Raw genomic sequence first — 22812 nt, forward strand, 5'->3', positions numbered from 1 at the left:
TATTCCTGTTTGTTGTGCCAAGACTTCCGGGGTTTTCCACCCCTCCTCTCCCAGCAGTCTCGGGTCACCCAGCCTTTGTAAACCCGCTGCCATCAGTTGCCTCTGCAGGGTGGCCGACTGAACCGATCTCAAAGGGATGGCTGGGTTGTTGAAGATAGGCTCCTCCCACGGCCCAGGCTCCACACCCCCTTCTCGTGTGGGCCTTAGCAGCTGCCAGGCCCTCAGCACTGCAGAGTAACAATCTGAGAGACCTGCTGTACTCAGCCTCTCCAGCTTCATGAGGAACAGCTGCCGGTCCAACCCTAATCCGCCAGCTCTCCTCAGCAGCGCGCATGCTGGTTCCCTCCAGCCAACATCAGTATGGTACAGCAGTCTCTGCACCGCCTTTAGCCGGAAGCAGCCATCCTGCTCTCCAGTTCCACCAGGCCCTATCCTCCTTCGTGGATGGTCATGTACAACACTGCTGCCCTCAGCCAGTGATGGCCCGACCAGAAAATGTCCACCAGCTTGCGTTGCAGGTCTGCGAGCAGACTGGCGGGGGGGTTGAGGACAGCCAGTTTATGCCACAGGGAAGATGCCACCAGGTTGTCGATTATCAGCACCCTCCCTCTATATGACACTTGGGACAGGAGCCACCTCCACCTGGCCAGTCTTGACACCACTGCCTGTGACAGCCCCTTCCAGTTCTTCCTGACGCACTTCCCCGAGCCCCGGTACACCCCCAACACTTTAAGCCCTTCACAACCCCACTGCAAACCCCCTGGAAGCAGAGGAGGGGCCCTATCCCCCATGGGGGGCCCTAGCCCCAATGGGCTTTGCTCTTGCCCCACTTCACCTTAGCTGAAGAAGCTCCCTCGTACACCTTCAGACTATTCTCTAGTGCCTGCATATCCTGACCATCACAGAAACATCATCTGCATATGCTGACACTGCTATGCCTGTCACCACATCCATGCCTGTCCAGCACACTCCCTTCAGTCTCCTGCGTAGCAGTCCCAAAAAAGGCTCAATGACTAGTGTGTATAACTACCCATATAGAGGGCATCCTTGTCTAATGCCCCGTCTCACCCAGACTGGCCTACTGAGCCCCCCTCCCACTTTGGCCATACATGATGCCCCAGCATACAACAGCTTCACACAGGTCAAAAAACTCTTTCCAAACCCAAACACAGACATCACATTAACCTGTTAGAGCGCTATTTCATTTTTGGATAAAAAACGTTCCCGTTTTAAGCGCGATATTTTGTCACGAAAAGATGCTCGACTATGCATATTCTTGACAGTTTTGGAAAGAAAACACTCTGAAGTTTCAGAATCTGCAAAGATTTTGTCTGTAAGTGCCCCAGAACTCATTCTACAGGCGAAACCAAGATGATGCATCACCCAGGAATTAGCAGAATTTCTGAAGCTCTGTTTTCCATTCTCTCCTTATATGGCTGTGATTGCGCAACGAATGAGCCTACACTTTCTGTCGTTCGCCCAAGGTCTTAGCAGCATTGTGACGTATTTGTAGGCATATCATTGGAAGATTGACCATAAGAGACTACATTTCCCAAGTGTCCGCCTGGTGTCCTGCGTCGAATTCGGTGCGCAATTGCCAGCTGCTTCCACTTTACCATTTGATTCAGGGGAGAAAGCATGTGTCCAAGAACGATGTATCAATGAAGAGATATGTGAAAAACACCTTGATGATTGATTCTAAACAACGTTTGCCATGTTTTCAGTCGATATTATGGAGTTAATTTGGAAAAAAGTTTGCGTTTTGAGGACTGAATTTATGGATTTTTTTTGGTGGCCAAATGTGATGTATAAAACGGAGCTATTTCTAATACACAAGGAATCTTTTTGGAAAAACTGAGCATCTGCTATCTAACTGAGAGTATCCTCATTGAAAACATCAGAAGTTCTTCAAAGGTAAATGATTTTATTTGAAGGCTTTTATGTTTTTGTTAATGTTGCGTGCTGGATGCTAACGCTAATGCTAACGCTAAATGCTAACGCGAAATGCTAACTCTAGCTAGCTACTTTTACACAAATTATTGTTTTCCTATGGTTGAGAAGCATATTTTGAAAATCTGAGATGACAGTGTTGTTTACAAAAGGCTAAGCTTGAGAGATGGCATATTTATTTCATTTCATTTGCGATTTTCATAAATAGTTAACGTTGTGTTATGCTAATGAGCTTGCTGATAGATTTACACAATCCTGGATACAGGGTTTTTTTCATAGCTAAACGTGACGCAGAAAACTGAGCGATTTGTCCTAGACAAATAATCTTTCAGGAAAAACTGAACATTTGCTATCTGAGAGTCTCCTCGTTGAAAACATCTGAAGTTCTTCAAAGGTAAATGATTTTTTTGAATGCTTTTCTGTTTTTTTGTGTAAATGTTGCCAGCTGAATGTTAATGCTAAATGCTACGTTAGCCATCAATACTGTTACACAAATGCTTGTTTTGCAATGGTTGAGAAGCATATTTTGAAAATCTGAGATGACAGTGTTGTTAACAAAAGGCTAAGCTTGAGAGCTAGCATATTTATTTCATTTCATTTGCGATTTTCATGAATAGTTAACGTTGCGTTATGGTAATGAGCTTGAGTCTGTATTCACGAACCCGGATCCGGGATGGGGAGATCAGAAAGGTTAATAACCTCTTACAGCCACCGAGACGCCAGCGTCTCACCTAGCCAACAGGAAATGGAAATGCGTAGCGCCAAATGCTAATAGTACTCGCTAAAACTCAAACTTTCATTAAAACACACATGCAGGGTACTGAATTAAAGCTACACTCGTTGTGAATCTAGCCAACATGTAAAATTTTTAAAATGCTTTTCGGCGAAAGCATGATAAGCTATTATCTGATAGCATGTAACCCCCCGAAATACCTGAAGGGGACGTAAACAAATTAATTAGCGTAGCCGGCACTACACAAAACGCAGAAATAAAACATAAAACATGCATTACCTTTGACAAGCTTCTTCTGCTTTCCAAAACGCAACGTCATTTTTTTAAATTAAAAAAGTTGCCTATAAACTTTGACAAAACACTTCAAACTACTTTTGTAACCCAACTTTAGGTATTTGTAAACGTTAATAATCGATCAAATTGATCACGGGGCGATCTGTATTCAATAGCAGCTACTCTTGAAATCATGGTCCATATTCTCTCTTCCATAAACTTCCTCCTGTGTACTGGATGACAGGAAGTGTCTATTTCTCATTTCACCAAGGATTAATTTCAACCCAATTGCCAGTACTGGCGACATCGTGTGGAAGCTGTACGAACTGTAAACTGGCCGCTATCTATTTTCCCTTGCCATAGACAATTCAGAGCCTGGCGGATGGATACTTTTTTTTTTTTTGTGAACAGGTTTTTCTTGGGATTTTGCCTGCTGTTCACATTCTGTTATAGTCACAGACATGATTTAACCAGTTTTAGAAACTTCAGAGTGTTTTCTATCCACACATACTAATCATATGCATATACTATACGCGATTTTTAACAAAATGTTGAAAAAATTCAAGAGAGCTCTAATTAAACAGATACTCATGGTCCACTCTATCAAAAGCCTTCTCTTGATCTAAAGAGACCGGTACAAAGTTCACATTAGAACCTCTCGACAAGTCCAACATGTCCCTGATTAAGAACAAGTTGTCCGTGATTGAGCGTCCCGATACACAATATGTACTATCGAGTCCAAATGGGACTTCAGTCTGTTAGAGAGGACCTTGGCAAATAGCCTCCAGGCCTCCAGTTCTTATGTTCACACAAGTCCCCTTTTTTGTGTCTGAGAGTCAGAGCCGCCGGCGGTAGCTCATCGGCAACTCTCCTAACCCCGACACATTCACACAACACGCAAAAGAACTCCTGTCCAATTATTCCCCAGAATTTTTTATAAAACTCCACTGGGAGTCCATCGACCCCCAGTGCATGACCGGGTTACATCCTCTGCCAGTTCATGGCACACCAGAGGAATGTCCATTTCATCCCTCTGTGCCAGAGAGAGCTTAGGGAGTCATGCGAACAAGACCCGAGCATTCATAGGATCACACACTTCTGCCCTATACAACTCAGTATAAAACTCCACAGTCTGCTCCCGCATCTCCCCCACCACAGAGGTCACCTGCCCATCAGACAGCCGTAGACAATGCATACCCTTGGCTTCACCGCTCTGTCTTTCCAAACCAAAGGAGGAGGAGCTGGGAGCATTCATTTCCTTGAGCATGGAGAACCTAGCTCTTACAAGTGCTCCCTTTGCTTTAATCTGGAAAAAACTACCCAGGTCCTGATAAGGAAATGTGTTTTAATACATTATTAGAATGTTACAGTCCTGAAACCATAGGTCTGAAACCATGTGATTGTATGAAATTGATTTGAATCATTAGATTATTATAATACATGTGTGTAAGTGTTAGAATCATTCGATGATTATATTATAATACTGTGTGTGGGTTTAGTCAGAATCTACGTTTTGGGAACAATGTGTCTAGTGTTTTGAGAACAGACTGTCTGTCTGAGCCAGATTCGGGGCGACCTTGGCTGGGACACTGAGAACTTCCCAGTCCCAGTTCTCTCCCTATCTTAGGGGAGAGTAGGAAGACATTATTCTCACGTACTCCCCTAAGCTCTATTGGCGGGCGGATTTGATGGTTTGTGTGGAAGTATGTGTGTCACTATAAATTGAAGGTCTTGTACTCTACACGTCAGAACGTTCCATGAATAAACATTTAACTTTGGTAGACTGGGCCTCTGTCTGTTTTCATTTCTATCAGTAACTTATAAATCCTGATATAACAGACTGAGGATAACATAATTGAATTGGTAAATGAACAGGAGTATAGAATTCTCCTGACAGGTCCCTACGTAATTCAGCTAAATTAGCCTGAAGGCCTACATTGCCTTGCCCCACCATCTCTACCTCCATTTCACTAATAAAACGCTCTAGTTCCCCCAATACTCTCCTAGCCTCTGAGGATGAGAGAGATGTGTACTGTTGACAGAAATGCAGAATTTTGACTTTTCCCACATCCTACCATTGACTCAGAGACTCATACTCCTCTCTTCGCTGCCCCCACCTTTCCCAAAAGGTCTGGAAAACTGAGCAAAAAGTGGCATCTTGTAAGAGTTTTACATTGAACTCCCAATAGGATGCCTGCCGGGGCCCTGGTGAAATAGACAGCCAAGTCATGATTATGTGATGATCCAAAAACCCCACCGGGAGAATGGTACCGCCCAACAGCCTATTGCTCCGATTCCTAGACATGTAAAACCGATCAAGTCGGGGTGCACTTACCCTAGCCCCAAAAAAACTTCACCCATGTATACTGTCTTGTGTTGGGATGTTTAGTTCTCCACACATCCAATAGGTCAAACTGATTAATGATGTTCCTTAACACCCCCACTGACACTGAATGAGGCGCTTCCCCATTTCTGTCTTTCGTAAAATCCATTGTACAGTTCCAGTCCCCTCCGACCTCCAGCGTCTCCTCAAGCGCTACCTGTGAGAGTTCCTGTCTAAGACTCCCAAATAGAACCCCCATCTCTCTCCCTGTGTTAGGCGCATACACATTTATAAAGACAAAACCCATGTTGTTAATTTCTGCTTTTACATCAAGCAGCCTACCCCTACACACCTCCTTTGAGGAGAAAATTATTACAGCTACCCCACCATCTCTAGCCTGACTAGACCCAGCCTCCGCTACACCACCATCCATAGCCTGACTAGACCCAGCCTCCACTACTCCACCATCCATAGTATGACTAGGCCCAGCCTCCGCTACCCCACCATCTCCAGACTGACTAGACCCAGCCTCTGCTACACCACCATCCATAGCCTGACTAGACCCAGCCTTAGCTACCCCACCATCTCTAGGCTGACTAGGCTCAGCCTCATCTACACCACCATCTCTTGCATGACTAGGCCCAGCCTCATCTACACCACCATCCCTGGCATGACTAGGCCCAGCCTCTGCTGTCTGCATCTCATTACCCCCTGCACGTTGACTTCGATTTCCCCCACTGGCGCTTGTACCCTCACCTTGTCTACGGCCTGTATGTGGGCATGCAAAGCCCCAAATCCCCACACTCAAAACACCGTAGACTAATTGTGCTGGCAAACCCTGCATAGAGCCCCTCACCATGCCTCACTTTAAAATGCACATTTAGCTGTTGCTCATTGTTATTCAGAAACAACATGCTTAACGGCATCTGGCTGAAAACCTGCCGACAGTACACGAAAACCGCTAGCAAACTTACCAAAACGACTCAGCTCTTTCCTGATTTGATAATTCGTAATAAACAAAGGCAAATTTGCAGCTACCACACTTGTCGAAGGGGTTGAGAGAGGTGAAATTGGCCCCAACACACCCCTTACAAACACACACAGAGAGAGAGAGAGAGAGAGAGAGAGAGAGCCACTGCAGAATGTAGCCTACGTTGTCCTCGTGTTGGGTGTGTTACACAGTTTAGCAACATATGTGTTTTGTAATTAAGCATGGTGGTCATCCAGTCTATTCCTTTATTTACACCAGGATAGTATGTTTGATAGTATGTTAATATGTTTCATTGTCCTCTCTGGAATCAGTTCTTTGAAGTGATGCCAGAGGCCCATTACATTGCATTCGGGGGTGGAGGAATTGTTGAATCACTCAGCAGCAATCTTTACTGACAATGTTCTCAGGTGAGTAACCAGAAGTTGCTTTAAGCAAATATTTCACAGGATGTGAGCGTTCAAAAGTTTTCAACTTACGTGAACAGGCGCCCTACTACAAGTCATGGGATGGGTAAGGGTAAAGAGCTTAAAGAATGCAATGAAATGCAATGGAGCCTTACATTCCCCACAATATCACATTGCTGTGAGAGAAACAGTGAGCAGGCACTTTAGTTGTGGTGCATGTCAAGATGGCACCGGAGGGGAGGGCTGCCATCTTATTGGCTCTTAACCAACCTTGCTATTTTGTTTGTTTTTTCGCATTGGCCGTAACTTGTTTTGAACATAATGTTGCTGCTACCGCCATCTCTTATGACTGAAAAGAGCTTCTGAACAATAGAACTGGGATTACTCACCTCAAATTGGATGAGGAGTTCTTCAATAAGTTGGATGCGGAGATATACTACAGACACCCGACCAGGCCCAGATCCCTGTATATTCGCTGGAAAAGGAAATGTAGGTTTTGCGGAAAGAGATCAGGAAGCATTGTGAGGATCAGGCGGCGAGTGGATAATCTGCCCTTGCCTTCTGTTCTGCCAGCTAACGTTAAATTGCTGGAAAATAAATTTGACGAACTGAAAGCACGTATATCCTACCAACAGGACATTAAAACTGTAACATCTTATGTTTCACCGAGTCGTGGCTGAATGACGACATTAGGAACATACAGCTGGCAGGTTATACACTCTATCGGCAGGACAGAACAGCAGCCTCTGGTAAGACATGGGGCAGGGGCCTATGCAAAAGTGTAAACAATAGCTGGTGCACGATATCTGAGGAAGTCTCAAAGTTTTACTCGCCTGAGGTAGAGTATCTCATGTTAAGCTGTAGACCATGCTATCTACCTAGAAAGTTTCCGTTTTTCGTAGCTGTCTACGTACCACCACAGACCGAGGCTGGCATTGAAACCGTACTCAATGAGCTGTATTCCGCCATAAGAAAACAGGAAAATGCTCATCCAGAGCCTGCGCTCCGAGTGGCCGGTGACTTTAACTCCTCTAGGGTAGCATTCAGAATTTTGGATGAAAATCAAGCCCAAATTAAATGGCCTACTCGGGCCCAGAAGATATGATATGCATATAGATAGATTTTGATAGAAAACACTCTAAAGTTTCCAAAACTGTTAAAATAGTGTCTGTGAGTATAACAGGATTGATTTGGCAGGCGAAAACCTGAGAAAAATCCATTCAGGAAGTATTTTTTGGGGGGTTTGGTAGTTTTCTATTCAATGCCATTACAGTATCCATTGACTTAGGACTCAATTTGCAGTTCCTATGCCTTCCACTAGATGTCAACAGTCTTTAGAAATTGTTTCAGGCTTGTATTCTTAAAAATGAGGAAGACCAGTCTGAATGCACAGAGCTTTTTCATGCACAATCCTGAGAGAGTGCATTTCTTGTTTACCTTTTATGTTGGCAACGTTATTGTCCGGTTGAAATAAGGGATTCATTTTATCTCTATTTCTGAATTTCTGAACACGAGCATACCAGACGAGCTAAATAACTTCTATGCTCGCTTTGAGGCAAGTAACACTGAAACATGCATGAGAGCATCAGCTGTTCCGGACAACTGTGTGATCAAGCTCTCCAGAGCCGATGTGAGTAAGACCTTTAAAAATGATGTTCCGCTGGGCCAGATGGATTACCAGGACGGGTACTCTGAGCATGAGCTGATCAACTGGCAAGTGTCTTTACTGACATTTTCAAACTCTCCCTGTCTGTTTCAAGCAGACCACCATTGTCCCTGTGCCCAAGAACACTAAGGTAACCTGCCTAAATGACGACTGACCCGTAGCACTCCCGTCTGTAGCCATGAAATGCTTTGAAAGGCTGGTCATGGCTCACATCAACACCATTATCCGAGAAACACTTGACCCCTTTCAATTTGCATACCACACCAACAGAACCACAGATGATGCAATCGCTATCGCACTCCACACTGCCCTTTCCCACCTGGACAAAAGGAACTCCTATGTGAGAATGCTATTCATTGACTACAGCTCAGCGTTCCAACACCATAGTGCCCTCAATTTTCATCACTAAGCTAAGGACCCTGGGACTAAACACCTCCCTCTGCAACTGGATCCTGGACTTCCTGACGGACCACCCCCAGTTGGTAAGGGTAGGAAAAAACACATCCGAAATGCTGATCCTCAACATGAGGGCCCCTCAGGGGTGCGTGCTCAGTTCCCTCCTGTACTCCCTGTTTACTCATGACTGCACAGCCAGGCACGACTCCAACACCATAATTTAGTTTTCTGATGACAACAGTGGTAGGCTGATCACCGACAACAATTAGACAGCCTATAAGGAGGAGGTCAGAGACCTGACCGTGTGGTGCAAGGACAACAACCTCTCCCTCAACGTGATCAAGACAAAGGAGATGATTGTGGACTACAGGAAAATGAGTGCGCCACCATTCTCATCAACAGGGCTGTAGTGGAGCAGGTTGAGAGCTTCAAGTTCCTTGGCGTCCACATCACCAACAAACTAACATGGTCCAAACACACCAAGACAGTTGTGAAGAAGGCAGGCCAAAACCTATTTCCCCTCAGGAGACTGAAAAGATTTGGCATGGGTCCTCAGATCCTCAAAAGGTTTTACAACTGTACCATTGAGAGCATCCTGACGGGTTGCATCACTGCCTGGTATGGCAGCTGCTCGGCCTCCGACCGCAAGGCACTACAGAGGGTAGTGCGTACGGCCCAGTACATCACTGGGGCCAAGCTTCTTGCCATCCAGGACCTCTATACCAGGCGGTGTCAGAGAAAGGCCCTAAAAAATGTCACCCTAGCCACCCTAGTCATAGACTGTTCTCTCTGCTTCTGCACAGCAAGTGGTACCAGAGCGCCAAGTTTAGGTCAAAGAGGCTTCTGAATAGCTTCTACCCCCAAGCCATAAGACTCCTGAACAGCTAATCAAATGGCTACCCAGACTATTTGCGTTGCCCCCTACCTACATGTACATAATTATCACAATTACCTCGACACCGGTTCCCCCGCACATTGACACATTGACTCTTTACCGGTACCCCCTGTTTATAGCCCCGCTATTGTTATTTACTGCTGCTTTTTAATTATTTGTTATTCTTAGCTTTTACTTTTTCGGGGGGAATTTCCTTAAAACTGCATTGTTGGGTAAAGGCTTGCACACCTGTTATATTCGGCACATGTGACAAATACAATCTGATTTGAAGAGGCGTGTGGATGATAAAAAATGTAATTAAAGCCTGGTGTCAACTGCCTTCCTGGCGATCCTGTCTGTCTGCTGGGGGTTGCTGGGAAATAGACAGGTGGGGAGGTACCATAGGAACAGGAGGGATCTAATACAAAGCAGTTTGTATTTGAAATTGATTACTCCAACAACTGCTCCCAGTCTGTCAGGTGTGGTGAGGTCTGGGCATTCCTGAGGTATCAGCGAACTGCCAACCAATCTGGTAAACAGGCCTAGCACCTGCCACAACACGTCACTGCCACCCCAAATTCCCCAGTCAGGGAAGTTATTATTCATCATCATATTCACCTGGAGGTAAATGTGCCAACATAGCGGCTTCTGGTTACTCAATTGAAGTTGGTGCCAATTTGGTTTTCTTCATGTAACTCTTGTAGAGGCATGTTTCCAGGAACATTGGTCAAACGATGGGAATATTTTATGCAGGCATCTTCCTCTTCTTCTACCAACATTTGGAAAGGGTATTTTTCACTCTCATTGAACCTCTCCTACACATAAACATATTTTGTGTAGAGAGGTCCAAGTTTGTGTGGAGAGGTGTAGAGAGGTCCTTTACAATACATATTTATGAAGCTGTCCAAGCCAAATGCCTTTACAGTCAAAACAACCCCATTTAACTTCATAAATATCCAAATAAGGAGTGAGAAAACAGTGCTTTAGCAAATATGATTAATCAAGACTAAGTTGTGTTTGTATGATTTTAAATGCTCAGCGGTCAAATAAAGATATTAGCTGACAGATGGGGGCACTTCCCTGTACCTTTTCACAGGCCTACACTCTTAGAAAAAAATATTACAGCACAAAATCAAATAACTGAAAATCTCACTGCATGCTGGGAAATAATTATAAACTCAGCAAAAAAAGAAACATCCCTTTTTCAGGACCCTGTCTTTCAAAGATAATTCGTAAAAATCCAAATAACTTCACAGATCCTCATTGTAAAGGGTTTAACTTCTTATGGCTGCAATCCCGTTAACGGGAGCGATTTGACAACAGCCAGTCAAAGTGTAGGGCGCCATTTTCAAAACATCAAAAATCTCATAATTAACATTCCTCAAACATACATGTGTCTCATGCCATTTTAAAGCCATTCTCGTTGTTAATCCCACCAAAGTGTTCGATTTCAAATATGCTTTTCAGCAAAAGCACTACAAACGATTATGTTAGGTCTCCACCAAACCACAATAAGCACAGCCATTTTCCAGCGAAATATAGCATTCACAAAAAGCAGAAATAGAGATAAAATGAATCACTAACCTTGAATTATCTTCATCAGATGACATTCATAGGACTTCATGTTACACAATACATGCATGTTTTGTTTGATAAAGTTCATATATCAAAAAATCTGAGTTTACATTGGTTTATTAGATTCACTAGTTCCAAAAACATCAAGTGATTTTGCATAGCCACATCGTTTCAACAGAAATACTCATCATAAATGTAGATGATAATACAAGTTATACACATGGAATTATAGCTATACCTTTCCTTAATGCAGATTTCAAAAAAAGTTTACGGAAAAAGTCAGCCATGCAATAATCTGAGACGGAGCTCAGAACAGAAGCCAAATTAGCCGCCATGTTGGAGTCAACAGAAACCAGCGTTTGGTAAACAATTCCAAAGTCACAAAGCGCGTCCACTATAACGTGACGAAATGTCCAAAAGTTCCGTAACAGTCAGTAGAAACATGTCAAACGATGTACTGAATCAATCTTTAGAATGTTGTTTACATATATCTTGAATAACGTTCCAACCGGAGAATTAGAATGACTTCAGATGACCGGTGGAACGCAGGTCCTTCCCCTGTGAACGTGCATAGTGAAAGCATAGTCAACTCATGGCAGTGATGACTATTTCCTGTCTCATTCGACCCCCCTTCACATTAGAGTCATCAGACAAAGTTCTATTGACTATTGACATCTAGTGGAAGGCGTAGGAAGTGAAAACTCACCCATATCTCACTGTAATTTCAATGAGAGTTTGGTTGAAAATCTGCCACTCCCAGAAAAAAAAACAGGAAGTGGAATTTCTCAGGTTTTGGCCTGCAATATGAGTTCTGTTATACTCACAGACATAATTCAAACAGTTTTAGAAACTTCAGAGTGTTTTCTATCCAATAATAATAATAGTATGCATATATTAGCAACTGAGACTGAGGAGCTGGCCATTTACAGTGGGCACCTTTTCATCCAAGCTACTCAATACTGCCCCTGCAGCCATAAAAAGTTAAACATTGGTTTGCATGCTTGTTCAATGAACGGAGCTCATTGAACAGAACAATTAATGAACATGCACCTGTGGAACGGTTGTTAAGACACTAACAGCTTACACTGTCACAAAATAGGGAAGAAAGAAAATCAACACTTATTTTCCCGGGGACCACTGGGAACGAGTAGAACAAGGAGCAAGGACTAATAAAAAAACAAAGCCAAAAAGGAAGGACAAGGGTTAAAATCCAGAGAATGGGGGGGGGGGGGGGATAAATGGCCATTGAGAGGTTGTTTGGAGTTTTTCGGTGGCAACAGCAGGGGTAGACTCCCAGTAACGACCGAATCAGGTCGCATGCTTCAACCAACAACTGAGGGACCACAGTGGGGAAAAGGGGCCAAAGCAGGGCCTTGAAATTGACACTCCAGGTCTTTGAAGTCAAAGAAAGCCACCTCATCGATCATTAATTCACAGGGATTTTTCCCCTCCTTTCTCCTTCACTTTCTTGTCAATGTGTTGGCGGCTTTCTTTATTATCCAAATGAACCTGTTTTGTTGTACAAGCCTCCACTTCTCTCCAGAAAGGCAAAACACCAGCATTCAGATTTTCTGAATTCTTCCAAGTGAAGTAACAGCATTTGGATATCAAAGAGAGTAAGTTTTATTTTGCTTAAGTATACATTTATATAAGGTGAAATACATGCATATTTTTACATATTCAGCTTTTTGGGGCATATTCAGGGCTATACCACATCTGGAAATGAAACGCTACCAAACAAAACAGAATCCAATTGAGATTCAGACTATTTCAACTGCTGCTATCATGATGATAACGCATGTGTGTGCCAATTGTTTCTTTTTTTTAAACAAGGAAGCACATTAAAGTTCTAACAATGTTAAAATAGGTTTAATATAGAACAATGTCAATCACGTAGGAAGGTGGAAGCTGTGACCATGTCTGTACCATCAGGTTTCAGGTACCAGTGTACCAGTGTTGCTTTAATGACATATTAAATGATTTACAAAACCACCCCACAATAACGGATTACAGCTGCCATTCTGCTACAGTATGACAACAACCCTTTAGTAGGTAAGAGGGCAACACTTTCTTTAAAGGTATAATAACCTGCAGGTATAATACATTATGAGGCAGTTATAATGCAATACAAGACTTGCCATGAACATGCTTATTCATCTCCCAATCCATAATCAAATCAAAGCATCCTTCACTCACGCCGACAAACTTACCCTAGTAAAACTGACTATCCTACCGATCCTCGAATTCGGCGATGTCATCTACAAAATAGCTTCCAATACTCTACTCAGCAAACTGGATGCAGTTTATCACAGTGCCATCCATTTTGTTACCACCCACCACTGCGACCTGTATGCTCTAGTCGGCTGGCCCTCGCTACATATTCGTCGCCAGGCCCACTGGCTCCATATAAGTCTATGTTAAGTAAAGCTCCGCCTCCGTTCACTGGTCACAATAGTAACACCCACCCGTAGCACACGTTCCAGCAGGTATATCTCACTGATCCAAAGCCAACACCTCATTTGGCCGCCTTTCCTTCCAGTTCTCTGCTGCCAGTGACTGGAACGAATTGCAAAAATCGCTGAAGTTGGAGACTTTTATTTCCCTCACCAACTTTAAACATCAACTATCTGAGCAGCTAACCGATCGCTGCAGCTGTACATAGTCCATCTGTAAATAGCCCACCCAATCTACCTACCTCATCCCCATACCGTTTTTATTTTATTTACTTTTCTGCTCTTTTGCACACCAGTATCTTTACTTGCACATCATCATCTGCTCATTATCACTCCAGTGTTAAGAACTACCTATCCCGGATCCGGGAGAATTGTCATCAACTACACTAATTAGCATAGCGCAACGGGTCAAAAAATATTACTAGAAAATATTCATATTCATGAAATCACAAGTGAAATATAGTGAAATATAGTGAAACACAGCTTAGCCTTTTGTTAATCACCCTGTCATCTCCGATTTTGAAATTATGCTTTACAGCCAAAGCAAGACACGCGTTTGTGTAAGTTTATCGATGTCCAGCTAGCAGCAGGAAGCTTGGTCACGAAAATCAGAAAAGCAATACAATTAAATTGTTTACCTTTGAGCTTCGGATGTTTTCACTCACGAGACTCGCAGTTAGACAGCATTACTATTGGCCTTGTTTTGGGTTAGGGTTAGGTTTAGGGTTATTATTTGGGTTAGGGTTAGGGTTAGGGTTAGGGAAATTATTCTTATAAGCCCCGAACCCAAAACAAGGCCAATAGTAATGCTGTCTAACCCATTGTGCTTTGCAACCTTTACATATTGCTAATTTTGCCCACTTACAGTCAAACAAATTCAATCAAATGTATTTCTAAAGCCCTTCGTACATCAACTGATGTCACAAAGTCCTGTAAAGAAACCCAGCCTAAAACCCAAAACAGCAAGCAATGCAGGAGTAGAAGCATGGTGGCTAAGAAAAACTCCCTAGAAAGGCCAGAACCTAGGAAGAAACCTAGAGAGGAACCAGGCTATGAGGGGTGGCCAGTCCTCTTCTGGCTGTGCCGGGTGGAGATTATAACAGAACATGGCCATGATGTTCAAATGTTCATAGATGACCAGCAGGTCAAATAATAACAATCACAGTGGTTGTCGAGGGTGCAACAGGTCAGCACCTCAGGAGTAAATGTCAGTTGGCTTTTCATAGCCAATCATTCTACCGCTCATGCTGTCTCTAGAGAGTTGAAAACAGCAGGTCTGGGACAGGTAACACGTCCGGGGAAAAGGTCAGGGTTCTATAGCTGAAGGCAGAACAGGGGACAGCAAGGAGTCATAAGGCCAGGTAGTCCTGAGGCATGGTCCTAGGGTTCAGGTCCTCTGAGAGAGAGAAAGAACAAAAGAAAGAGAGAGAATTGGAGAGCGCATACTTAAATTCACACAGGACACTGGATAAGACAGGAGAAATACTCCAGACATAACAGACTGACGCTAGCCCACCAGCACTTAAACTTCTGCAGCATAAATACTGTAGGCTGAGACAGGAGGAGTCGGGAGGCACTGTGGCCCCGTCCGACGATACCCCCGGACAGGGCCAAACAGGCAGGATATAACTCCACCCACGAAGATCTCTCCCACGGCACAACCAAAGGGGGGTACGCAAACAAGAACATCACGTCAGTGACTCAACCCACTCAAGTCATGCACCTCTCCTAGGGACGGCATGGAAGAGCACGAGTAAGCCAGTGACTCAGCCCCTGTAATAGGGTTAGAGGCAGAGAATCCCAGTGGAGAGAGAGGAACCAGCCAAGCAAAGACAGCATGGGCGGTTCATTGCTCCTGTGCCTTCCCGTTCACCTTCACACTCCTGGCTACACTCAATCCAGACTACACTCAATCATAGGACCTACTGAAGTGATCAGTCTTCAATAAAGACTTAAAGGTTAACATGAAAAGCTTATTTCTCTCAAATTTTGTGCACAAATGTGACCCATTTCAGGAAACTAGTTGTTGTTCGCATGTCACAGGAGAGCTATTTTAACGTTGTTTAAAAAAAAACATATTATCAAAATGCGTTTTGGGGCAGAAATGCCTTCTGGAACATGTGAACTTTCATGTTCCTTAATAACAAATGTGTATGCCATCTGTAAATATGAATATAATTGTTAAATTACGAGCCTTGATGGTTAAGCCAGAGAAAAAGTCAGCAACCTTCCCACTGGCCATGATTGGCTGAGATAATGAGTGGGCTGGACATGCTGAGAGAGGAGTTCGGAGTGGTCCTGCAAGGCTTCTGATCCTAGAAGGTTTCTGTCTATTTGAGCTGGTCAGTCTGTGTTGGTAATCCTGTCTGACACTGCTTTAAAAAAAATGTATCGTGTTGTGGAGCTGTACAGTGGGGCAAAAAAGTATTTAGTCAGCCACCAATTGTGCAAGTTTTCCCACTTAAAAAGATGAGAGAGGCCTGTAATTTTCATTATAGGTACACTTCAACTATGACAGACAAAATGAGAAGAAAAAAATCCAGAAAATCACATTGTAGGATTTTTAATGAATTTATTTGCAAATTATGGTGGAAAATAAGTATTTGGTCAATAACAAAAGTTTATCTCAATACTTTGTTATAAACCCTTTGTTGGCAATGACAGAGGTCAAATGTTTTCTGTAAGTCTTCACAAGGTTTTCACACACTGTTGCTGGTATTTTGGCCCATTCCTCCATGCAGATCTCCTCTAGAGCAGTGATGTTTTGGGCCTGTTGCTGGGCAACACGGACTTTCAACTCCCTCCAAAGATTTTCTATGGGGTTGAGATCTGGAGACTGGCTAGGCCACTCCAGGACCTTGAAATGCTTCTCACGAAGCAACTCCTTCGTTGCCCGGGCGGTGTGTTTGGGATCATTGTCATGCTGAAAGACCCAGCCACGTTTCATCTTCAATGCCCTTGCTGATGGAAAGAGGTTTTCACTCAAAATCTCACGATACATGGCCCCATTCATTATTTTCTTTACACGGATCAGTCATCCTGGTCCGTTTGCAGAAAAACAGCCACAGACGTTTCCACCCCCATGCTTCACAGTAGGTATGGTGTTCTTTGGATGCAACACAGCATTCTTTGTCCTCCAAACACGACGAGTTGAGTTTTTACCAAAAAGTTATATTTTGGTTTCATCTGACCATATGACATTCTCCCAATCTTCTTCTGGATCATTCAAATGCTCTCTAGCAAACTTCAGATGGGCCTGGACATGTACTGGCTTAAGCAGGGGGACACGTCTGGCACTGCAGGATTTGAGTCCCTGGCGGCGTAGTGTGTTACTGATGGTAGACTTTGTTACTTTGGTCCCAGCTCTCTGCAGGTCATTCACTAGGTCCCCCCATGTGGTTCTGGGATTTTTGCTCACCGTTCTTGTGATCATTTTGACCCTACGGGGTGAGATCTTGCGTGGAGCCCCAGATCGAGGGAGATTATCAGTGATCTTGTATGTCTTCCATTTCCTAATAATTGCTACCACAGTTGATTTCTTCAAACCAAGCTGCTTACCTATTGCAGATTCAGTCTTCCCAGCCTGGTGCAGGTCTACAATTTTGTTTCTGGTGTCCTTTGACAGCTCTTTGGTCTTGGCCATAGTGGAGTTTGGAGTGTGACTGTTTGAGGTTGTGGACAGGTGTCTTTTATACTGATAACAAGTTCAAACAGGTGCCATTAATACAGGTAACGAGTGGAGGAGAGGAGCCTCTTAAAGAAGAAGTTACAGGTCTGTGAGAGCCAGAAATCTTGCTTGTTTGTAGGTGACCAAATACGTATTTTCCACCATAATTTGCAAATACATTTTTTCATTTTGTCTGTCATAGTTGAAGTGTACCCATGATGAAAATGACAGGCCTCTCTCATCTTTTTAAATGGGAGAACTTTTTTGCCCCACTGTATGTAGGAGTATGCATGGGAGAGAGAGAAACTTTAAAATGGCAGCTCATCAGTTGCCTATGGATTATACCCTAAAATGGGCAAATATGTGATCCGTTGCAGGAAGCTAGGCATATGTTAAATATGTTTATTATTTTTTATCAAAATGCGTTTTTTGGCAGAAATGTCTTCTGGAACATGTGAACTTTCATGTGCCTTAATATGAAACTTCTCTTCTGTCTGTAAATATGAATAACATTTTAAAATCACAAGCCTAATTGGTTTAACCACGGAAAAAGGCAGGAACCTTTCCGCTAGCCATGATTGGCTGAGAAAATGGATGGGCTGGACATACTGGGAGATGAGTTTGGATTGGTCTAACATGTATCACGGTTCTGTCTACAACGGTATGTGTTGATAAGCCTTTCTACCGCGGCGTTCATGAAAGTTATAACCTTAGCCATCAAGAAATACAAACGTTTTGCTACTTTTCTCAACCACACTGGATTTATCGACAGATCAGTTGGAAAAAGTTGTGATGGGCTACTTTCTGCACACACCACGGTCAGTATGAACCGGAGTGACTTGACACAACGCTGGCCAAACAAGATGTAGCTACATGCAAAACAGAGTTAACATTTTGTCAAAGTCATTTTCATTGCAAGTTAAAGCATAATGTTAGGTAGCTTTTGAACGTTAGCTTGCTGGCTCGCTAACTAACGTTATGTGTAGGAATTCTATTTGATGCAGAAATCCATTTGCATTGCTAGTTATAGCCTAATTTTAGCTATCTAGTTAACATTGAACCTAGTTAGGTACCTGCAGAGCCATACTACAGCTATGACAATCAGTTTATATTGGTAGTAGTATGAGTTGGGATTATTCCGGTTCATTGTTTAGCTAGCTATCTCAACACTTTCTGTCTTTGATATTGCTACTTTGCAAATATGCAAGTAACCATTTCACTGTACTGTTTACACCTTCTGTATCCTGTGCATGTGACAAATAAACTTAGACTTTATTTGATATAGTGTGTGTTTACCAGAGATGGTAATGTAAAGAACAACATGACCTGCACCAAAGCCAGATTAGGATATAGGCCAAGGACTAGATAAAGTGTATTTTTATCTGGAGATTTTCTTAATTGTAGGCTAGTACTTTTACCACTTTTAGTCTTGAAATCTTTTGGTTGTTTACTACACTACTCACTCTGTTTGGCACATGGCATCACATGTGAATCCTTAAAGAGATGTGTGGGGCTATGTCTTAAGATGGTGTGAACGATGCTGAATGGGTGTAGACAAAGAAGAGCTCTCAAGCAGGTGTATCAAAACATTCACAGGCCATTTTCTAAAAAGTGTGGTTACAAGTTTATCAACTTTGAAAGAAGATCTACTTTCTCAATGTTCCTCAGCTGCAGTGTATGATATATCACTTTCTATATCTTAAGTCTCCACTTTTATCCAATGTAAAAACCACAATTTTGCTACATAGGACCAAATCCAGGTGGTGGGTCACATATGCTATCTTGTTACATTGGTTTTCAGAGCCTTTTTTAACTGTATCAAAATAAAACACTAAATACTTTCGCAAAATATTGTGTTTAATCAAAATACAATTATTTTATGTTTTCAATGTAAATATGCAAGTACTTATGCCTTCACTAAAACAATATTTTCAATAACGATAACCAAAGCGTTTTTTATTTGTAATATGTGGTTGTTCATCTACCTTATTTGAATGTAATATCTGTAAGTCTCTCTGAATAAGAGTGTCTGCTAAATGAGCAAAATTTAAAAGTTTATGTAAAATTTTCGGGGGCTGAACTCATTAGAATAATGATCAGCTTGCTTAGCTAAATTGTGAACCGCTAGAATTATTATTTTTTAAATGGTAAAATATTGTTGTATTCTACACACAACATTTTAAAAAATGAGAGGTTTCAACATTTTCTTGTTACAAAATGCATTGGATTGTTCAGGCCAGTAAAATATTAATGACAAAATACTTAAAAGTAATTGAAATAGTGCTAATTTCTGATTATACCTGTCATGTTGATCAGTATGATACAATAGGGGTTAGAAGGTCCACTGCCGAGGCTGCTCAGTGTGTCCTTCCAAATAGGTTTCTGTGTGTCTGCCTGTTCTTAAGTAGATTAAATGGCTCAGGCGAGTGGATGAATACAAGACCATTAACAAGGATAAGGGGAATGATTATTTTCTGTTTTTACACTCCTCAAAATGCAAAGAAGCATGATCATTTCCACCTGGTTATTGAGAAATGCTACCAAGAGTGAGAGAGCGACACCTCACACATGGACATACCCACAAGCATGAGCACACACGCACCTACAGTTGAAGTCAGAAGTTAATAATAAGTTAAATAATGGCACGTCTGAGATCTTTTATTTCAGCTCATGAAACACTTTACACGTTAACGTTCAGTATACTTTTGCAAAGTATTGCATTTATTTAAAAAACTTTTATAACGTATTTTGTAAACTTGCAAGTACATACCTTCACTATGACTATGATATGTGTTTGTTTATCTACCTTAGTTGAATGACCTCTGCAAGGACCTAGGATCAAGGGAGACACTCATGTTTTTTAGTACTATATCTCTTGACACATTGATGAAAATAATCATGGCCTCTAAACCTTCAAGCTGCATACTGGACCCTTTTCCAACTAAATTACTGAAAGAGCTGCTTCCTTGGCCATCCTATGTTGAACATAATAAACGGCTCTCTATCCACCGGGTGTGTACCAAACTCACTAAAAGTGGCAGTAATAAAGCCTCTCTTAAAAAAGCCAAACCTTGACCCAGAAAATATAAAGAACAATCGGCCTATTTTGAATCTCCCATTCCTCTCAAAATTTTACAAAAATCTGCTTCAGTCTGGTTTAAGACCCCATCATAGCGCTGAGACTGCACTTGTGAAGGTGGTAAATGAAATGTTAATGGCGTCAGACCGAGGCTCTGCATCTGTTCTCGTGCTCCTAGACCTTAGTGCTGCTTTTGATACCATCGATCACCACATTCTTTTGGAGAGATTGGAAACCCAAATTGGTCTACACGGACAAGTTCTGGCCTGGTTTAGATCTTTGTCTCTGTGGATGGTTTGCCCTCTGACAAATCAATTGTAAATTTCGGTGTTCCTCAAGGCTCCGTTTTAGGACCACGATTGTTTTCACCTCTTGGTGATGTCATTCGGAAACATAATGTTAACTTTCACTGCTATGCGGCTGACACACAGCTGTATAATGCGATGAAACATGGTGAAGCCCCAAAATTGTCCTCCTTGGAAGCCTGTGTTTCAGACATAAGGAAGTGGATGGCGGCAAATGTTCTACCTTTAAACTTCGACAAAACTGTCACGGCTTCTATGAGTAGTGGGTGGAGAAGTCAGGCGCAGAGAGCAGGGTAGTTCACAAGATGTGGATTTTTATTTTACAAAACCCAGAGAGACGGTCACGCCACACACACAAGGGTGCGTAAAAACCCAGTCCAAACAACAGGACGCAACTGACCAGAAAAATAAATACCACAAAATAATCACACACTATAAACAGAAAAACCTACTGGGTTAAAATAGCCCACAATCAAAACCAAAACACAAAACAGGTGCAACTAATCAGACACAACTAAATGAAACAGAAAAGGGGATCGGTGGCAGCCAGGAGGCCGGCGACGACGATCGCCGAGCGCCACCCGAACAGGAAGAGGCACCATCTTCGGCGGGATTCGTGACAAAAACAGAGATGCTTGTTCTAGGTGCCAAGAAACAAAAAGATCTTCTGTTGAATCTGACAATTAATGTTGATGGTTGTACAGTCGTCTCAAATAAAACTGTGTAGGTCAGCATTAGTCTGGAAACTGATCTCTCTTTTGATGAACATATCAAGACTATATCGAGGACAGCTTTTTTTCCATCTATGTAACATTGCAAAAATCAGAACCTTTCTGTCCAAAAATGATACAGAAAAATGTATCCATGCTTTTGTCACTTCCAGGTTAGACTACTGCAATGCTCTACTTTCCGGCCACTCGGATAAAGCCCTAAATAATTTCAGTTAGTGCTAAACATGGCTGCTAGAATCTTGACTAGAACCCAAATATTTGTATCATATTACTAAAGCGCTAGGCTCTCTACACTGGCTTCCTGTTAAGGCAAGGGCTGATTTCAAGGTTTTACTGCTAACCTACAAAGCATTACTGTTTGGCCATGTCCGGGGGTGTCCTCGGATGGGGCCACAGTGTCTCCTGACACCTCCTGTCTCAGCCTCCAGTATTTATGCTGCAGTAGTTTATGTGTCGGGGGGCTAGGGTCAGTTTGTTATATCTGGAGTACTTCTCCTGTCCTATTCGGTGTCCTGTGTGAATTTAACTGTGCTCTCTCTAATTCTCTCTTTCTCTCTTTCTTTCTCTCTCTCGGAGGACCTGAGCCCTTGGACCATGCCTCAGGACTACCTGACATGATGACTCCTTGCTGTCCCCAGTCCACCTGGCCGTGCTGCTGCTCCAGTTTCAACTGTTCTGCCTTATTATTATTGGACCATGCTGGTAATTTATGAACATTTGAACATCTTGGCCATGTTCTGTTATAATCTCCACCCGGCACAGCCATAAGAGGATTGGCCACCCCACATAGCCTGGTTCCTCTCTAGGTTTCTTCCTAGGTTTTGGCCTTTCTAGGGAGTTTTCCCTAGCCACCGTGCTTTTACACCAGCATTGCTTGCTGTTTGGGGTTTTAGGCTGGGTTTCTGTACAGCACTTTGAGATATCAGCTGATGTACGAAGGGCTATATAAATAAATTCGATTTGATTTGATTTGATTACATGGGCTCGCTCCTACCTATCTTTCCGATTTGGTCCTGCCATGCATACCTACCCATATGCTACGGTCACAAAATGCAGACCTCCTTATTGTACATAGAATTTCTTAGCAAACAGCTGGAGGCAGGGCTTTCTCCTATAGAGCTCATTTTTTATGGAATGGTCTGCCTATCTATGTGAGAGATGCAGACTTGGTCTTAATGGGGCAGCAAGTAGCCTAGTGGTTAGAGCGCTGGGCCAGTAACTGAAAGGTTGCTAGATTGAATCCCCTAGATAACAAGGTAAAAATCTGTCGTTCTGCCACTGAATAAGGCAGTTAAACCACTGTTCCTAGGCCGTCATTGTAAATAAGAATGTATTCTTAACATACACCTTAGCCAAATACATTTAAATTCAGTTTTTCACACTTCCTGACAT

The 22812-nt window shown here is 42.7% G+C and overlaps 1 long non-coding RNA gene across 1 annotated transcript; it reads left to right on the forward strand.

Moving 5' to 3' along the window:
* Nucleotides 1–1623: 1623 nt before the first annotated feature.
* On the forward strand, nt 1624–22394 carry LOC149983501 (uncharacterized). Its single transcript, XR_016496119.1, has 2 exons — nt 1624–1914; nt 21997–22394. It is a non-coding gene; the product is annotated as an uncharacterized LOC149983501 (long non-coding RNA).
* The last annotated feature ends 418 nt before the right edge of the window (nt 22395–22812 follow it).

This window comes from Oncorhynchus mykiss, chromosome 5 (genome assembly GCF_057628025.1).
Source record: "Oncorhynchus mykiss isolate SJ-2025 chromosome 5, ASM5762802v1, whole genome shotgun sequence".
Taxonomy (NCBI): Eukaryota; Metazoa; Chordata; class Actinopteri; order Salmoniformes; family Salmonidae; genus Oncorhynchus; species Oncorhynchus mykiss.